Below are 20,465 nucleotides of genomic sequence, written 5' to 3' on the forward strand. Positions count from 1 at the left end.
CCAATTTGCTAGCTTTTTTATAACAGACATCTTTTTAATCCATTTAAAAATATTCCTATTTACTGTATGCCTTCTGCTTCTTGATTTAAAAAAAACAATGAGGTGGAGCCCTGCAAAATCACAGAGTTAGCTCATTATTTTAAGTCACTAGCTAGAAATGTGTTATGACAAACAGCACTGGTTTCTTTCCCAAAGGAACTGGGCTTCTGTCTAATGCATTTGCATTTCATTCCTTAGAGAACATGTATGAGATGTATAATGAGAGGCTTTTACAGGCTGCAACAGTTTCATGTAAAAAGTTTTGTCAATAGCAGATTTTTTTTCCCCTTTCCAATTCCATATACACAAAGATTTGGGCATTCCTAGATGTAAGAAGCATAAGAACAAATGAGTGCATATTTGTTTTACATAATTTTATACATACACATATTACACACACATATGGTATTTGCTAAAGAAAAACAAAATCTAATTAAACCTAGAAGGCAGCAGCTTGTGCTATGATCACAGTGCACAGAGTAAGGTTTCTTTTACCCCTAGAAAAGTAATTCACTGAGAGGATTAATAGTGTTGTGTAAAGGAAACACTATTAGAAAAATTTCCATTGCAAACTTTTAAAAATATCTATTTCCCTATTTCATAATCTGATTAGTACATATTATAGGTAATGCAAAGGAAGTATTTTGTGTGGATATATTTCATATTTTTGTCTATCACAAGACTTAAGGTCTTTATAATATTGTAGTATCTCTCCTTTTGAAACCGTTCTTCATTGTATAGAAATGTAACTAGTCATTGGGACAGAGAAAGAGAATGAGTATGATTCTATAGCCTGGGTTTAGAGTATTCAACCTGGCTGATCAGGGTCCAGTCTGCCTGCTCCAATGACTATTTGCTATTTATCCAAAGTGGAACAGCTTCAACTGGAGAGACAGATACCCCCACATCAGAATATCCCATAGCTCAGTGCTCTCCTGAGAGGCAGGAGACCCCTGATCAAATCTTTTCTTCCCTGCTCATGCAGACCGGGGAATTCAAGCTAGGTCTCCCACATCCTGGATGAGTGCTGTACTAAAAAGGGAAACACAATCACCAACTTTGCCTCCTCCAGCTAGATTTTGTATGGCTCTGATCAGGTAGGTACTCAGGAGAGATAGACGGTGGGGCTTAGGTAGTGGTATAATAATTGGGCCTACAAATTTACCTTAGCTGTAAGCTTAAATGTAAAAAGTGAATGTTTATAAAATGTCACAATAACCTATAATAACAAATGTTGATGGGAAAAGAGAGAAAGATTGAATTAGTCCAAACAACAAAGACCTACTGATATAATTCAAGGACTGTGTTTACCAGGCAAGGTGTTAACAAGAACATATTGGACCGCAAATCTATGACCACAAAATTGGCATGTGGGAAATTAGGCCTATTTGATGGACAAAATATGGGATAGGCTATTCTACGCATCACTCCCTTTTAGGGTCCTCAGGAAAGTATGCCGGGGAAAAGGTGGCTACAGACATACTGGCTCTCAGAAAGGAGGAGATGGAGCAAGCTTCACCATGATTTGTGCTACCCCCACCTTCTCCTAGGGAATTAGACATTTGTAATCCCAATCCTGAAAGATGTCCAGGCCATAGAGAAGGACCCAAGAGACATTGCCACCTTCACAGCTAAATCCCAAACACCATCTGGGATGTCAAACTTCGTCACCTCTCAGTTTTCCCCCTCCTGTGTTTCTTTTTCTTCCACACATTATTTTTTTTTCTTTCCTATCGCTTTCATTTTCCTTCTGTCTTATAAGAGTCAGGTTTAGCCAGGCAAAACTGTATATTTTGCACCACTGTTCTAAGGCTGTGACCAGAAAGGCAGCTAAAAAAAATGCCCTAAGCAGCCTGGTGTGGGTACAAGTTTGTCAGGTCTCGGAGTGGCTAATAAAACCATGTACTGTATCTGTTTCCCCAGCTATGAGGTTGCAAGTGACAGTCAACACCATGGACAGAAGTTGCAATTTCTAATTTTCCTGAACATTTTTCTTCTCTCTTGTGGGTGTTTGTTTTGTTTTGTCGTCTAGGAAATGGGATAGGACTTCAACAACAGCAGTGCTAGCCCATCTAAACTATTTCCCCCCCTTTCTTCGAAAAAGGACAGCTATTATTCTGGTAACATTTAAGACTTTTAAACAAGGCAGAGGGTTCTCCAAAAGATTTTCTATAGCTGAAGGGAAAGGAAACATGGGATAGTGTAAAAATGAAAGACGTACTTAGTACTTTATATTTCAAATGCTTTAACTGTTCCCCCCCACCCCCCGTATCTTCAATTTAAAAGGTTAAAAAAATAATATAGTGTGCTTACCATGGTAGCAAGCAGACTGGGGTCTTGTACACCAAACTCTGAACCATGTTTAACACTGTTTATTGTCTGGGTACACCGCAAGAAGAACAGGAGACTTGTTATGGGTTTAGTCAGGCCGCAACTTTATTATATAGATGTCTGGGACTACCCGGCAGATAAAGTGTACAGTGCTGGCAAATCCATGCTTATTTAAATCAGTTCTCCGGGGCTTTCACCAGCCCCCTTTTGTTTCCATCCAGGTCCCCCAGCCGACCCATGGCTTGGACCTTACCATCCACCAGCCTCGTAAGAGGGTTAAGGAGGGCTATGAGAATGGAGGGGTTGGCTCCCTGCCATACCAATCATAGGAGTCCCCGAACCCCCTCCCCCATTCTGTTCCTTTATCCAGGACCTCCTTCTAAGACCTTTACCAGGCCATTTTTCTGGTCAATGGCTGCCCTCCCTATGGAGTACCTGCACTGAACATCTGCCACAAGGAGGCGCCAGCCATTTGCTTGGCTGCTTCCCCCCCAACCCCGCCAGGTTCCCAGACATCTGCAAATGGCCTCTTGGCTAGCAGCCCTACTGGGGAGAAAGAACCCGTTGTCCCATGTGTGATCATCAAAGGCACCAGCAGCTGCATTGTCCTTGACCTGTTACTGCAGCAACTGCCCTTAACGGAGGGCCGCATAGGCGACCCATTCTCTGGATCCTTGTATTGACAAGACTCCTTAAAAGAAAACAAAAGAAACAACTTGTAAGCTGGGGCCAAAATTCTGCATTTCACCAACCACATGACATTCCGAGGTTCCAGAGAGCCCACGGCTTCCATAATTTGGCAAGCTGGAAATGAGACAGGGTGTCTGCTATGCCATTATCCATGCCCAGCACATTCTTGGAAGAAAAAACAGATGTTGAAGGTTAAGCATTGGAGAACAAATGCCCTTACCAACTTTCCAATCCCATGCGATCTGGATGTTTGGCAATTGATAACTTGTACCACTGTCATGTTCTCGCACCAAAGACACACCCGTATATTAGCCCCAAATTAATAACCATTTGTACCTCCACAATGATACCCCCTTAAATTGACTTAGAAAACTTTTCCACACCCACAATTCTTACTACAACTGTGTAGTGACTCGTATGTAATTGTGTGGTCTGGCTATGCCAGCCGTTGCCGCTGCCAGCCGGGCACAAAAAGCCCGCCCCAGGGCAACAACCCTCCCAATGCCTGGCGATCTGATCGGATGCTGAGCAATCACCCTAGCTGACTCACCCTCTCTGTGAGCAGCTTCTCTGAATGAGCCTGTCCCTCTGCAAGTAGGGTGACCAGATGCCCCAATTTTATAGGGACAGTCCTGATTTTTGGGTCTTTTTCTTATATAGGCTCCTATTACCCCCCACCCCATCCCGATTTTTCACACTTGCTGTCTGGTCATCCTATCTGCAAGGAAGTGGGGAACTCCCCCCCCTTTTGCCTTGCTGTTACCCCCCTGCGACCTGTCTTGCCTTGCTACCTCCCCCTCCCAGGTCCATTTCTCACAGTACTAATCTGACCACAGCATGAAACCTGATTACCCATGTGTCTGGCAAAAAGCAGGGTTGAGATGGGTTCCCTCCCAATGCCTGGTGATCTGCTGGGATGCTAGCTGACTCACTGTCCCTGTGAGCAGATTCTACCCTGAATGAGCCCGTCCCTCTCCGGGGAAGTGGGGAGCTTCCCCCACCTTTTCCCTGCTCTCACCCTCCTGCGAGCTGTGGCACCATGCTGCCCAGCATGCCTGGAAACTCTGCTACCTCCTGCTGCCTTGTTGGCTTCCTCTCTGCTTGGACATAGAGACTTGCCCCACCCAGGTTTCGTACCTTTATGCACATTCCTAGGGGGTGGGGTGTGGGGGGTGAGTCACCACTGCAAAGCACCTTTGGCAGCAGTTTCTGACCTTCCTTCTTCCCTCCCCCAACAAAGCAGAGCTGTCCTTCTCTGGGTAAGCCCAGACAAATTTTGCCCCACCTTTAGTTGTGGGGCAGTCATTTCTGAACATTGTGTGCATTTTCAGAGGCAGAAATGTAGACATCTAATAGACTCTTGCACATAACATTTAGGTGCTTACTGGGTTAGGTAGCAACTGAGCAGAGGTGTTGTCAGGGCCGGCTCAGGCTTTTTTGCTGCCCCAAGCGGTGAAGGAAAAAAAAAAAAGCCGCAATCGGTGGCACTTCACTCCGAGAGGGACTGAGGGACCCACCACCGAATTGCTGTCGAAGACCCGGACGTGCCGCCCCTTCCCATTGACCGCCTCAAGCACCTGCTTCCTGCGCTGGTGCATGGAGCCGGCCCTGGGTGTTGTGGATCACAGTAATGACTACATCTGCGATTTAGATGCCTAAATCTAGGCACCTAAGTCCCTTTGTGAACATGCACTGAAGCATGTTGCCTCTAAACCCTTGTTGGCCCTGGGATTCAGGAGAAAAAGGTAGGTTTAATAGAATTGCAGTTATTGGACTTGCTTGCAAGTGCACAATGGTTTTCAAGTGGCAAAAATCAATTATCTCTTTCAGCAGAATAGACAATTGGGAATAGAAAGGTCTCAGACTAGTTTGCTGGTGTATATATTTATTTGTTTGCCCAGTGGGAAGAAATACTCAAACAAACAAAAAGAAAGAAAAAGAAGCATATGTCAGTGATTTGTGTTGCAAATGTGCCCAGACTTAAAAATAATGCTATAATTCTGGGTTGGAAATGACAGACTTGCTTTGGGGAATTTACTGCTCAATAGGTGAACCGCCAAAGCTCCATTGTCCAGTTCAGTGTTCATAAACACCCAACATGTTTACTATCCCTCTTCAGTCTTAAATTATTGGCTAAGAATTTCGTAAGATCACTTCTTTTTCCTTGCCAGAAACATCATGAAAAATAGCCTATCCAACAACAGGTTGGCACTTCTGGTCCTGAGTAGAACATGAAAGTTCAGAGGTGATAAGGAAAGAAGATAATCAAATAGGGTTTAAAAATTAGTCAGAATTCCATAGTGTGCTTTTTGTTTTGAAAACCATCTTTCATTGGAGCGTCTTCGCACCCATGTCCAATTTTATCAGGTCCAACTGATGGTCATTCTACACCTCTACCCCGATATAACACGGTCCTCAGGAGACAAAAAATCTCACCGCATTATAAGTGAGACCGCGTTATATCGAACTTGCTTTGGCCCTCCCTGTTCCTTGTTCCCTGACCGCCCCGTCCAGAGACCTCCATCCCTAATCACCCCCAGGACCCCACCTCCTACCCAGCGTCCCTGCTCCCTATCCCCTGACTGCTCCAACCCCTACCCACATCCCCTACCCCTGACAGGCACTCACCGGCAGCGGCGGGAAGCGGAGCAGCCCGGCCCCAGCCCACTCCACTCCGCCACCTCCCAGGTGTGGCGCTCCTCTTCCCGCCACCGATGAGTGCGGGGAGGTTCGGGAAAGGACGCCCTCCACACCCACCAGCAGCGGGAAGCGGAGCGATGTGGCCCCAGCCCGCTCCACTCTGCCAGCTCCCAGCCGCGTTGCTCTGCTTCCCACTGCAGGTGAGTGCGGGGAAGTTGGGGAAAGCCGCGGCTGGGAGGTGGCAGAGTGGAGCGGGCTAGGGCTGGGCTGCTCTGCTTCTGCTGCTGCCAGTGAGTGCGGGGGGATCCCCTCCCCCAAGCCCACTCCCCCAAGTGACACGGCTGGAGCCGGGGTGAGGGAAGCAGAGCGAGCTGCTCGTGGCCCCCCGCTAATCCCCAGGGCCACTCTGGGACTGCGGGGCTCCCAAAAGTGCCCTGCCCCACAGCTCCTGCCTCCCAGGCCATGGGGGGGGAGCCTCTGACCACCCTCGAGACCCTCTGCCCCTTATCCAACCCCTCGGCCCCAGCCCGGCCCGGCACCCTTAACACTCTGTTCAGAGCAGCATGTCAGAGCTTTACCGCATTGTACGTGAACCCGCGTTATATTGGGTTGCATTATATCAGGGTAGAGGTGTAGCTACAAAGAGGATCTAATGTAGTATAATTCCTTATCACTGAACCTATTCACCTATGAGAAGAAACTTCCAGGAATGAGATGCTTCCAAATTCTCTGGGGCTATATCATCAATGATCAACGTTTTCCTAAAACAGAGGTAAAACAAAGTGCAGAGAGAGGTGCTAGTTGTAAAATACTCAAGTTAGAAAGCATTCTACCTGTGCAGGTGCACTGGGGTTCCCAGCACATCTCTTGTATATGAAAAATGACAAAGTCTCTGAGCCTATTTCCTTGTTACAGTGAGGCCTCTTAACATCACTCTGACAATATAATTTTCCCCTCACTTTAATGTGCTTTTATACTGTCCAAGCTCTGTAACAGGGTCTTGATGTAAATAAAAAGTCAAGCCTTACATGTGTAAAATATTAAATGGAAAACTCCACAATATCACAAATTGTCTATTTAGTCCATGCCTTTCTAGTGAATTTTACATACCCAGATTTCCACAATATCTGCACTGTTTTACTAAAGTGAAATCTAAACACTAAATAAAATACTCAATTACAAATGAAAACATAAAAGAAAGTATTTTCCCTTTTATAGTATTGATTTCTCCTCTCATTCATTACATAAACATATGACAAATATCCTTTATTTGCAAAATGTTTTGCAGAAGTTTATCAAAGGTGTTTTTCCCCCTAACTCAACCTTGAGATTATTATGTAATTTGAACTGCTCCAGTTCATAATTATGAACTGATCTGGATACAACATTTATATGTATGGCCCTTTATACGATACTTATATAATATTGTATCCAGATCAGTTCATAATTATGAACTGGAGCAGTTCAAATTACACAGTATTATCTATCTAGATATATGCCTGATTGACTAGTAGACAATTACCACGCCAATAGGTTTTTCTATTTTGACTGTAAGTCTGTGATAGAGACAATTTTCACTTTGCTGGTATTCAAAAGGATTTGCTCCTTGAAGGAGTGGATCCAAAATGGAAAATGCGAACTTATCAGCAACAAGATTACCAGCTTGGAAGATCTCGTTTATAGTCCTAGGCACACACTATCTAAATGAACTACTCCAACTTCCTTGTATGAGTTTGTCCATTTTTTCCATCGTGTACATCTTAGGGCTAGTCTACACTACCTGCCCGGATCGGCGGGTAGAAATCGATCTCTCGGGGATCGATTTATCGCGTCTCATCTAGATGGATAAATCGATCCCCGAATCGACGCGCGTACTCCCACCTCGTCAGGAGGAGTAAGCACCGTCGACGGGGGAGCCACGGCGGTCAATTTGCCACCGTCCTCACAGTGGGGTAAGTCGAATAGGATACATCGAATTCAGCTACGCTATTCAATCCCTCCCCCTAGTGTAGACCTAGCCTTAGTGAAAGCAGAATCAGTTTGCTGTATTTATTTTCATGATGCAAAGAAAAGATTTATACATGACACAAAAAGTAAAGTCATTAGTCAACAGGTCACCACTGTTATTTTTCATTGTATTGAGCTCATTTGAGCCTCTTAGGCCATTCCTGTTTTCTTCAGGGACATTGACTGAGCTATTTTCTGTTCTCATGGGAGTTTATCTGATTGTTGTTCTCAGATTTTCTGTTTATTCCTGGAGTCTAAATGATCTTCACCAAGATCTTTATGAGATGACCATATCTACTTTAAGGATTATGAAGTAGGCTGCCTTGATCATGCTTGATTTTTTTTATTTTATACTGTGAGATTGAATTATAAAGAAAGTGATCTTACAGCCTATTGTATACAATATTTGACAAGAGAACTTTAAAATATATATTTTAAACAGTTGAATATTACTCAAATTTATTTTCCAGTTACAGTATCTGTTAAGTCAATCCCAAACACCTTTACAGATTGCATTAAAAGTGAATTAAATAAAAGTAATACTGAAACTCAACTGAAGTGATCTCTAAAAGGGAAAAGCACCTTTTAAAATATGCTAAGCTGTGAGGCATGTCTAACTGAAATGCACTGGTTATTAAATGTAATTTTATTAAGTCATTTCACAGTGTCTCCTAGCTTCCCTTCATGTGTTTAAAGTCTCGCCACCTAGAAAGCCTTCCATGAGTTTCCCCTATTCTATTTTTTGTTTAGCTCCTCATTGGGGATAACCTGCTTATTGCACCAAGGACAATTTAACCAGTTAAGAAAACATTCAAATTAGATTGAAGCTGAGAAGGTTTGCAGAAATGTAATCTCTATGTAGAAAATAGGTATTGGCTGGCTACACAATAATATGCGTATTTTGCTAATTGCTCCACTTATGCAGAGCATCCTTTGTGCCGATGCACTGTGGCTACAAGCAGAAAGGATTCTGAGCACATCTTGGGACTCAAGGCATTAGGCTGTAACATTAGCCATTTCCCAGCACTCTGGAACTTCCCCACTATTCTAAGAATATCACCGTAAATGGCTCTGAGAGCTCCTTGGCCAATTCTTTTAAAACTACAGAGTGCAAGTTTTCTGGTCCTGCAGATTTATTTTATTTATTTATAAAATAACAATATTTAGGAGTTGCTATTTGACATCCTCTTTAGTTGCTGTTAAAGTGATAATAAAATACTTTCCATCTGAATATGTGAATATATGCTGGAGGTCTCATGCTGCCAGTACTAAAATGTCTTCCGAATTTCTAAATATTATAGATGACATTTTCCTAGCTGAAAGAGTGTTGCATCCAACACAGGAGAGTTTTATATTTCAGCTCATCTTGACAGAAAAAGAGGAATTGACCACAGAACTCAAAAATAGTGGTAGCTTCAGCACAAGTAATAATGATTTGGTCACATTTATATTGTGCAAACAGATAAAGTCCAAACCTATATATACACACACACATACACACTCGGATCTTTAAAAGAGACAGTTTCACAAAGCTGAAGACAATGAGCCAAAGCAGTTGGGAGAAAGAATTTAAACAAAAAAATTTTGAATGATAATTGGGCATTGTTTAAGAACATTTCACTAGATGCTCAAAAAGCCACAAATGAAGAAGGATACACTGGTTTAAAAAAAAATCTTGCTTACAGAAGATGTGAAGGCAGCTATAAAAAAATTAAAAGTATGTATATAACAAATGGAAACAAGGGGAAGATTATAGTAATTAGTATAATTTCAAGTTAGGAATTGTGGAAAATTGATAAAGGAAGCTAAATGATGCAGGAGAAAACTATGGCCAGCAGAATAAAAGACAAAGAAGGAGTTTATTCAGTATATTAGGAACAAAAAGAACCCTAAGAATAGAATTGGTCCATTACTAGATGAAAATGGTAGACTTGTCAATAATAATGCAGAAAAGACAGAGGTGTTCAATACATATTTTTGTTTGGTATTTGACATTTTTAAATCAGCAGGTCTGCATATCTTACATTCAAGAGCTGTCTTAGGAGCTCACTTGACTGTTAATATTGATTTTCAAGTCTTGGAATGCTGGTAAAGTTCCAGAAGACTGGAAGAAAGCTCATGTGCCAATATTTAAAAAGAGTAAATGGGATGACTGGGCTAATTATAAGCCTGTCAGCCTGACATTAATTCTGGGCAAAATAATGGAAAGGCTGACAAGGGACTAGACAAATAAGGAATTAACAAAGGGTAATATTGTGACGGATTGGGTCACAGAGACCCCCTTGGGAATGCCACCTGATGTGCTGAGACTACCTCTGAGCCCGTTTTCCCTGGCAGCTTGGGACTTCAGTATCCTGTCTTGTTGAACCAGACACACTAGCCTGCTACAAACACAGACCCAGGTCTGAACCACATCCCTCAAAAGCTGCAGACTTAACTGAAGACAGCCTAGAAAGTGTTCCTGTCTTTAACACCCAGATACCCAGTTCCCAATGGGATCCAAACTCCAAATAAATCTGTTTTACTCTGTATAATGTTTATACAGGGTAAATTCATAAACTGTTCGCCATCTATAACACTGATAAAGAGATATGCACAGCTGTTTGCTCCCCCAGGTATTAATTACTTGCTCTGGGTTAATTAATAGGCAAAAAAAGTGATTTTATTAAGTATAAAAATAGGATTTAAGTGGTTCCAAGTAATAACAGACAGAACAAAGTAAATTACCAAGCAAAATAAAACAAAAACACGCAAGTCTAAGCCTAATACAGTAGGAAACAGAATACAGGTAAATCTCACCCTCAGAGATGTTCCAATAAGCTTCTTTCACAGACTAGACTCCTTTCTAGTCTGGGCCCAATCCTTTTCCCTGGTACAGTCCCTTGTTCCAGCTCTGGTGGTAGTTAGGGGATTTCTCATGACTGCAGCCCCCTTTGTTCTGTTCCATCCCCTTATATATCTTTGGCACAAGGCGGGAATCTTTTGTTACTTTGGGTCCCCACCCCTCCTTCTAAATGGAAAAGGACAAGGTTTAAGATGAATTCCAGTACCAGGTGACATGGGCACTTATCCTGTGAGACCCCAAGCCTTCATTCTTCCTGGACTGACTCACATCAAGGCTTGCAAGTAAACAGAGCCATCTACAGTCAATTATCCTGGATAATGGGAACCATAAAGATTCCAAACCACCATTAATGGCCCACACTTTGCATAATTACAATAGGACCTCAGTTATATTTCATATTTCTAGTTTCAGATACAAGAATGATACATTCATACAAACTGGGTGACCACACTCAGTAGATTATAAGCTTTGTAATGATACCTTACAAGAGACCTTTGGCATGAAGCATATTCCAGTTACATTGTATTCACACTTATTAGCATATTTTCATAAAATCATATGGAGTGCAATGTCCCAAATGTAGCTAATGCCAAACAACATGAGTTCATGCCAAATAGAGCCTAACAAACTAATTTGATATCTTGTTTTGATGAGATTACAAGTTTGGTTGACAAAGATCATAAGTATTGATGCAATATGCTTAAACTTTTTTAAGGTGTTTGACTTGGTACCTCATGACATTTTGATTTTAAAAGTAAAATGTTACAAAATTCTAGTGGGCTCCTGAAGGTATTGGTTCTTGACACTATTCTATTGAACATTTTATCAAAGAAGTGGAAAAAAAGCACAAAATCATCCCTGTTAAAGTTTGCAGTTGACACAAAGATTGCGGAAGTGGTAAATAATGAAGAGGACAGGTCACTGATACAGAGCAATCTGGATTGCTTAGTAAACTGGGCACAAGCAAACAATATGTTTTTTAAGATAGTCAAATGTATAGTTACACATCTAGAGACAATAAATATAGATCATGTTTACAGGATGGGGAGACCCTATGCTGGGAAGCAGGGATACTGAAAAAAACTTGAAGGTCATGGTGAATAATCAGCTGAACATGAGCTCAGTGTGATGCAGTGGCCAAAAGGGTTAATACAATCTTTCATTGGCTTGGTCTACACTTACCCCCCAAGTCGAAGTAAGGTACGCAAATTCAGCTACGTGAATAACGTAGCTGAATTCGACATACCTTACTTCGAACTTACCGCGGTTCAGACGCGGTCCACACACGGCAGGCAGGCTCCCCGTCGACTCCGCAGTACTCCTCTCGTTGAGCTGGAGTACCGCAGTCGACGGGGATCACTTCCTGGTTCGATTTATCGCGTCCAGACCAGACGCGATAAATCAAACTCGGAACTTCGATCCCCAGCCGCCGAACTAGCGCGGCAGTGTAGACCAGCCCATTGTATAAACAGAGGACTCTCAAGTAGGAGTAGAGATTTTGTTTTATCTCTGTATTTGGCACCTCTGACCAGTATTACAATACTATGTCTGGTGTCCTCATATGAAGAAGAATGTTGGTAAATTGGAGAAAGTTCAGAGAAGGGCCATGAGAATAATTAAAGTACTGGAAAACATGTCTGTTACGGAGTCGAGGAGCTCAATCTATTTAGTTTAATAAACAGAAGGCTAAGGGGTGATTTGATCACAGTTTATAAATGCATACATGGGGAGCCCAACTTTGATAATGGGCTCTTCAGTCTAGCAGACAAAGTTTTAACAAGATCCAGTGGTTGGAAGCTGAAGATAGACAAAGTCAGACTGAAAATAAGATGATAGTTCTTTAACAGTAAATCATTGGAAGAATTTACGAAGGGTTGCAGTGGATTCTCCATCAATTGCAATTTTTAAAATCAAGATTTAAATGTTTTTCTAAAAGCTATATGCTTGTTCAAAGAAGAATTAATTCAAGGAATTCCTATGGCCAGTATTGTGCAGGAGGTCAGACTCTCTTTGACTTTATAATTTATGACTATATCATCCAGTTTTTTTCCAAATACAGTACATACTTACTGAACACTATGCATTTTCTCTATTATTATTGACAATTCTATCATCCCTCTCTAGTATTGGACCCATATCATCGCTAAGCTTTCTTTTGTTCCTAATATATTTAAAAAAATAATCTTACTGTCCTTAACATTACTGTCTATATATTTTTCAATAATGCATTTAATTTCCCTTATTAACTGCCTGCATTTCATAACTACTAATTTATAGTCATTACTATCAACTTCTACCTTTGTTTTATATAAATATACACATTTCCCTTCTTAACTAGGATAGCATAGCATTACGGGTTTATTAGCATGTGTTTGGGCTCACTGCATTACAAATGAGTGGAACAGTCATCAATAAATTTGGCAGGTTATCCTAAATGAGTTCCAATAAAAAAAATTTGATTGGTATTTTTTCAAATGTTTTCACTTGTAGAGCCAGGGGCTTTTAATTACCATGATCCCCACTGTACAGAAGGAGAAAAAACTACTATATTTCATCCTCTAGAAATGACCACAAAGAGCTTTTCTATGCAGTATACTGTTGAAATGTTAAAAAGTCTTATCTCTCCAGAGTTCCCAGTGATAGAAGAAAGTGGTGTTGGCAATATCTCTTTTCCAATTCTGTAAATCTCTCATATGTAGTTCTCTAGGAGGAGGATGATATATTGGACCTTAAATCTTAGTTCAGGACTATGTATTATTCACCATGCACCTCATGCCAATATATTTTTGAGTGGCGGTGAGGGAATGAAATTGTACATTTGGGGGGAAAAACAAAACAAAAATTGGGTTATCCCATTTTAGATGGATTGATTGGCAGAGTGGCAACTAAATGAGAAAAGGTGCATGCTGAATACAATTTATCATAAAAACATCATCAACACATGTAGAGTCTACTTCTATGTGTATGTCTTTCTATTTTATATATATATAAAACCTCTACCCCGATGTAACGCGACCCGATATAACGTGGATTCGCGTACAATGCGGTAAAGCTCTGACACTCTGCTCTGAGCAGCGTGTTAAGGGTGCCGGGCCAGGCCGGGGCTGAGGGGTTGGATAAGGGGCAGAACGTCTCGGAGGTGGTCAGGGGCTCCCCCCAGGGTCTGGGAGGCAGGAGGTGTGGGGGGGCACTTTTGGGGGGCCCACAGTCCCAGAGTGGCCATGGGGATTAGCGGGGGGCCGGGAGAAGCCCGCTCTGCTTCCCTCGCCCCGGCCCCAGCCGTGTCACTCAGGGGAGGGGACTTGGGGGAAGGGATCCTCCCCGCACTCACTGGCAGCAGCGGAAGCGAAGCAGCCCGGCCTCAGCCTGCTCCACTCTGCCACCTCCCAGCCACAGTGCTCTGCTTCCCGCCACAGGTGAGTACATGGGGCATCCTTTCCCCAACCTCTCCGCACTCACCTGCAGCGAGAAGCGGAGCACCACGGCTGGGAGCTGGCAGAGTGGAGCGGGCTGGGGCCGTGTCGTTCCGCTTCCCGCTGCCGGTGGGTGCAGAGGGCGTCCTTTCCCCAACCTCCCCGCACACACCGGCGGCGGGAAGTGGAGCAGCCTGGCCCCAGCCAGCTCCACTCTGCCAGCTCCCAGCCACGGCGCTCCGCTTCCTGCCGCAAGTGAGTGCAGGACCTTTCCCCAGCCCCCCCTCCCCAGTGACACGGCTGGGGCTGGGGCAAGGAAAGTGGAGCAGGCTGGGGCCACGTCGCTCCACTTCCCGCCACAGGTGAGTGCAGGGGGGCATCCTTTCCCCAACCTCCCCGCACTCACCGACGGCGGGAAGCGGAGCGCCACGGCTGGGAGGTGGCAGAGTGGAGCGGGCTGGGCCCGGGCTGCTCCACTTCCTGCCGCTGCCGGTGAGTGCCTGTCAGGAGGTGGGGGGTATGGATAGAGGTCGGAGCAGTCAGGGGACAGGGAGCAGGGGGGTTGGGTAGGGGGTGGGGTCCTGGGGGTGATTAGGGATGGGGGTCTCTGGAGGGGTGTCATAACTATAAAGGGAAGGGTAACAGCCCTCCTGTGTACCATACTGTAATCCCTCCTGGCCAGAGACACCAAAATCCTTTTACCTGTAAAGGGTTAAGAAGCTCAGGTAACCTGGCTGACACCTGACCCAAAGGACCAATAAAGGGGACAAGATACTTTAAAATCTTGGAGGGGGAAGGCTTTTGTTTGTGCTTTATGTTTTGGTGAGTGTTCGCTCTTGGGACTAAGAGGGACCAGACATCAATCCATGCTCTCCAAATCTTTCTGAACAAGTCTCTCATATTTCAAACTTGTAAGTACAGCCAGGCAAGGCATGATAGTTTTATCTTTGTTTTCTCAACTTGTAAATGTACCTTTTGCTAGAGTGTTTATCTCTGTTTACTGTAGCTTTGAACTTAAGGCTAGAGGGGGGTCCTCTGGGCTCTTTGAATCTGATTACCCTGTAAATTTATTTTCCATCCTGATTTTACAAAGATGATTTTTACCTTTCTTTCTTTAATTAAAAGCCTTCTTTTTAAGAACCTGATTGATTTTTCCTTGTTTTAAGAACCAAGGGGATTGATCTGGACTCACCAGGAATTGGTGAAGGGCGGGGGGATGATTAATTTCTCCTTGTTTTAAGATCCAATGGGTTTTTGGATCAGTGTTCACCAGGGAATTGGTGGAAAGTCTCTCAAGGCTACCCAGGGAAGGGAGCTAGCCCTTGGGAGTGGTGGCAGCGGACCAGATCTAAGCTGGTAGTTAAGCTTAGAGGTTTTCATGTAGGCCCCCACATCTGTACCCTAAAGTTCAGAGTGGGGAAGGAGCCTTGACAAGGGGGCAGTCAGGGAACAAGGAACAGGGAGGGCCAAAGCAAGTTCGATATAACGCGGTCTCACCTATAACGCGATGAGATTTTTTGTCTCCCGAGGACAGCATTATATCAGGGTAGAGGTGTATAATAAACTTAAAAAAGACAAGATCTAATAGCTTATATAATTAAATACAGTTGTGACAGCTGTCAGCTTGGATGAAATACTGGGGATTGAATCAGGAATCTACAGAAAACATATGGCTGTACAGCCTCGCTAAAGACCTCACATCTATAACTAGGGTTGTAAATGATGTACACCCTCTGTGGACTGGGCACAGAGACCAACATTATACAGACATGGGCACTGTCTCTCACACACACACCCATATTCAAGTAGAAAACAGCAAATCCCAGAAACTTGTGGAACTTAATCTTAGAGTTCTTTTAAGTATTTCAGAAATACTATATGCAAAGCACTTTGTAAGAAGCAAAACCTGTACTGGAAGATTAGAAGTTCTTGAAGCTTCAAGTATTAAATTTCTAGGCAGCTGCTCTTATATGCCCATGAAATCTTTGGGAGGCATGTATTGATGAGAGAGAAATATGTCTGATTCATACAGATATGCATGCACACACTGATAACAAATTAGTTTTCAACTTCAAAAGCAAATAAACAAAGATGAAAGGATTGTTGTTCCCCTAAAGCATAAACAGATTATGCACTTATTAGTATAGTCTGATTAGATTCTCCCCCTCCCCCCCCCCCAGAAAAGGCTACTGTAATTTCACTGACTCAATCATAGGCCCCAATTTTCAGACGTGGCTTCTAATATTGTGTGCCTCTATTTTGGGGCATCTAGCTTTGATGCACATTTGTCTAACCATCCCTACTATGCTTTAATATTGGCCTAGTCTACATTTTTATAGTGCTGCACCTTTTTCGCAACATGATCTAAAGCGCACTGAAGTGAATGAAAGAAAAGACTTTTCAACGGATTTTGGATCAGGCCAGAGATGAATTACAAAAGACCCATGCTATTACTTATATTCTCCATTGCAGTCATAGGAATCTGTTCTCCACACAATACCTGCATGTACTGTCTGCTGATAACGTTCACCTATACTTACTGATGCTGGTGTAAGTTCTATGTTGTGAATGCCACTTTGACCGTTACCATAAATTAAGTCAGGTTTTTCCCCAAAATTGCTGTAAGCTGTTTCATAATATTTACATAGGAACTTGTTTCCGAGGGTGCTGAGCAGCTGCAGTTCCCATTGGTGTAAGGTGGAACAGTGAGTGCTAAGTGTCACAGTCCTGCTGAGTCCCCTTGGTTGATCATCAGTGTGCTGTACTGGACACACCGTTTGGGTCCCATGTGCTTTCAGCCAATTGGGTCTTGGCATCGTCCAGACACTGTTCTTAGTTCTGATTTCTAAAGCACACACCTGGGGTGTTCTCTGTTGCGCAGAAGATTATTAAAAGTCAATGGCAGCAACTCCATTGTCCCACCAGGATAAGGCTATTCAGTGTTGATGGGCCCTTCATGGCCTTGTTTCAGCTTCTCAGCCATAGTCTGTTCCTGATACAAAACACAGGTTCTAATGTACACTGAAGGCTACAATCACAAATATCTAACAAAACAAAAATAAATTTATAAATTGACACAGACTTATTCCCCAAATTGTCATACCTAGCCCCTGTGGCATTGAGACACACAGTGCCAAACCTTCTGTCCTTACTCAATCCAATATGGTTTGAGAAGGGCAAGGATTGCATGCCATTTTGTAATTGCCCTAATCCTCACCCCGATGTTCTTCTCTGCAACATGGCTGCATTCTGTGTCCATGGAGCACTACTCCAGCCAGGGAAGGAGAACCTCAAACCTCAGCAGGGAAAGCAGAGAATTTGTGAATCCCAAACCCAACCTCTGCTACACAGAGGTTCTTCCCCAGTCTTAACATAGTCCAAGGTCCCAATCCTACAGCTTCATCCAGGAAGCTTTGTGCAGGTGAAGGTATCCGCTCACACAGCCCTACATGACAGATGCAATTGTAGGATCATGGTCCAAGTTAGAAGCATGCTGAATTGTGAAATATTTTTTGCACTGTAAATATTGGGAGAACTGTTTGACAAGTGCAAGATTAAGATTATCCTCAATTCATTTTATTGATTTCCCCTATAAGAATTTTGACTTAACTAGCCATATAAAGGGTTATACTTTAACGACATATCTAATAAATTCAACTATATGGGGCAACTGTGTGAGCCCTTTTTACACAGAACTCCTGTAGAGTGTCCTGCATCTCTAGTTCATTGTTGCTTTCACATATTGGACAATAAGATGTTTTTATTCAACAACAAAGAGAAAACACTGGTGTCAAAATTGACAAAATTCTTAACTGCCCTGTGACATCTCAAAGCAAAGTGAGTTGAGAGTTATTACATCTAATCTGATTTTCCTCAAAAGGTCTGATGAACTGCAGGTGAATTTAGGTGACAAATCTGAGAAATTGTCCCAGTTTGAGATGTCAGTTGAGGAGATTTTGGAACAAATTGATAAATTAAATAGTAATATGTCACCAGGAACAGATAGTATTCATCCAAGAGTTCTGGAGGAACTCCAGTATGAAATTGCAGAACTGCTAACTGTGGTATGTAACTTTTTGCTTAAATCAGCACCTATAACAGAAGGGCGGTGGATAGCTAATGTGACACCATTTTTTTAAAAAAAGGCTCCAGAGGGGATCCTGACAATTACAGACAGGTATGCTTAACGTCAGTACCAGGAAAAGTGATGGAAATTATAGGAAGTAACAGAATTGTCAGACAGATATATGAACATGATATGTAGAAGAAGAGATAACACAACTTTTGTAAAGGGAAATCATGCCTCACCAATCTATTAGAATTCTCTGAGGGTGTCAACAAGCATGTGGACAAAAGTCATCCAGGGGATATAGTGTATTTGGACTTTCAGAAAGCCTTTGATAAGGTTCCTTATGTTCTTAAGGAAACCAAGCAGTCATGGCATAAGAGGGATGGATCAATAACTGTTTAAAAGATAGGAAACAAAGGTAGGAATAAACAGTTTTCACAGTGGAGAGAGGTAAATAGCAGGGTCACTCAAGGATCTGTACTGGGACCAGTGCTGTTCACCATTTTCTTATATATCTGGAAAAAGGGGTAAACAATGAAGTGGCAAAGTTTGCAGACAATATAAAATTATTCAAGATTGTTAAGTCCAAAGCTGACTGCAAAAAGTTACAAAGAGATCTCACAAAACTGGGCTACTGGGCAAGAAAACAGCAGATGAAATTCAATATTGATAAATACAAAGCATTGCAAATTGGAAAACATAATCCCCGCTATACATACAAAATGATGTGATCTAAATTAGCTGTTACTGCTCAAGAAAGATTTTAGACTCATCATGGATGGCTCTCTGAAAACATCTGCTCAATGTCAAAAAAGTTAACAGAATGTTAGGAACCCTTAGGAAAGTTATATATAATAAGACACAAAATCATAATGCCACTTTAAAAATTCTTTGTACACCCACACCTTGAATATTGCATGCAGTTCTGTTCATCCCATGTCAAAAGATATATTAAAACTAGAAAATGCACAGAGAAGGGTAACAAAAATGATAAGGGATATGGAATGGGTTCCATATGAGGAGAATTTTTAAAAAGAATGAGACTGTTAAGCTTAGAAAAGAGATGACTAAGGGGAGATATCATAGAGGTCTATAAAATCATGAATGGCATGGAGAAAGTACGTAGAAAAGTATTATTTACCCCTTCACACGACACATAAACCCGGGTTCACACAATGAAATTAACAGGCAGAGGTTTAAAAATAAACAACACTTTTTTTTTTTACTTTTTCACACAACACACACATTGGAATTCATTGCCAGCGGATGTGGTCAAGGCCAAAAGTATCATTGGGTTCATAAAAGAGCTAGATAAGTTCATGGAGGATATGTCCGTCAATGGCTATTAGCCAAGATGATCAAGGATGCAACCCCATGCTTTGGGTATCCCTAAACTTCTGACTGCTAGACTGCTAGACAAAAGAGGATGGATCATTTGATAAATTGCCCTGTTCTGTTCACTCCCTCTGAAACATCTGGCATCAGCCACTGTGGGAAGACAGAATATGGGGCTAGATGGATCATTAGTCTGAACCAGTATAGCCATCCTTTTGTTCTTATGTGATGTAGGGGTAATAACAGCTACATTCTGTCATGGACTTATAAAACAGATAATTATTTTTCAAATATCAAACTTCCTTTGAAACTGGACCAAAAGAACATTTTCTAACTGAGCTGCTCACTTTTACTCTCTCAGAGAATTCCTGTGAGTATTTTAAGAAATATTCTCTACTTATGATTTATTCAAAAGATCAGGCTAATTTTCATTATAGAGAAATATTTGTACCAATGTCAGACTCTAAGATAGAGACAAATTATTTGTATTTAAAAGCCACAAAGTATAGTACTAGGGAAACTATAGTGGGCTACAATACTAATGAGTTGTGTTTTGCACTTTTCAAAAAGAAAATACAGAATAAAAGGTTGAAATTCAATCATATCCCAGGTAACAGAAAGCTCATTTTTAAAAAAAAAATATTTCCTGACTGAAATAACATCTTTTGCCCCAATATAGTCCATCTTTCTTATATAAATGAATGTGTCCTTTGCCAAAGAACTGGATTTCCAAAAACAAACAAACAAACAAACAAACTAAAGAGATTTTGTTTCCTTTATCTGTTAAACTGAGCTCTGTCATTTCACTCCACTCCTTAACAGCAGGTAGAGACACTTAATTTGAAACTTGTCCTAGACTCACCTATCAACAAGCTCCTATATAATCTGAAAATATATATATTTATCAGGCAAATAGTTCACAGCTTAGCTCTGGGCTTATGTACACAATATAGAAGGAAAGAAAAAGGATATTTTCATTTCCTTTCATATATTTTGTAGTATCTGTTATCCACACCTTTTTACCAGTATAACAAATCCATGGCTCAATACATATATGCAAGGTGGGGACATAGAACCCAGCACATTCACACTAAAA

Source organism: Terrapene carolina, unplaced genomic scaffold (genome assembly GCF_002925995.2).
Source record: "Terrapene carolina triunguis isolate 2854851 unplaced genomic scaffold, T_m_triunguis-2.0 Scaffold179, whole genome shotgun sequence".
Classification (NCBI taxonomy): Eukaryota; Metazoa; Chordata; order Testudines; family Emydidae; genus Terrapene; species Terrapene triunguis.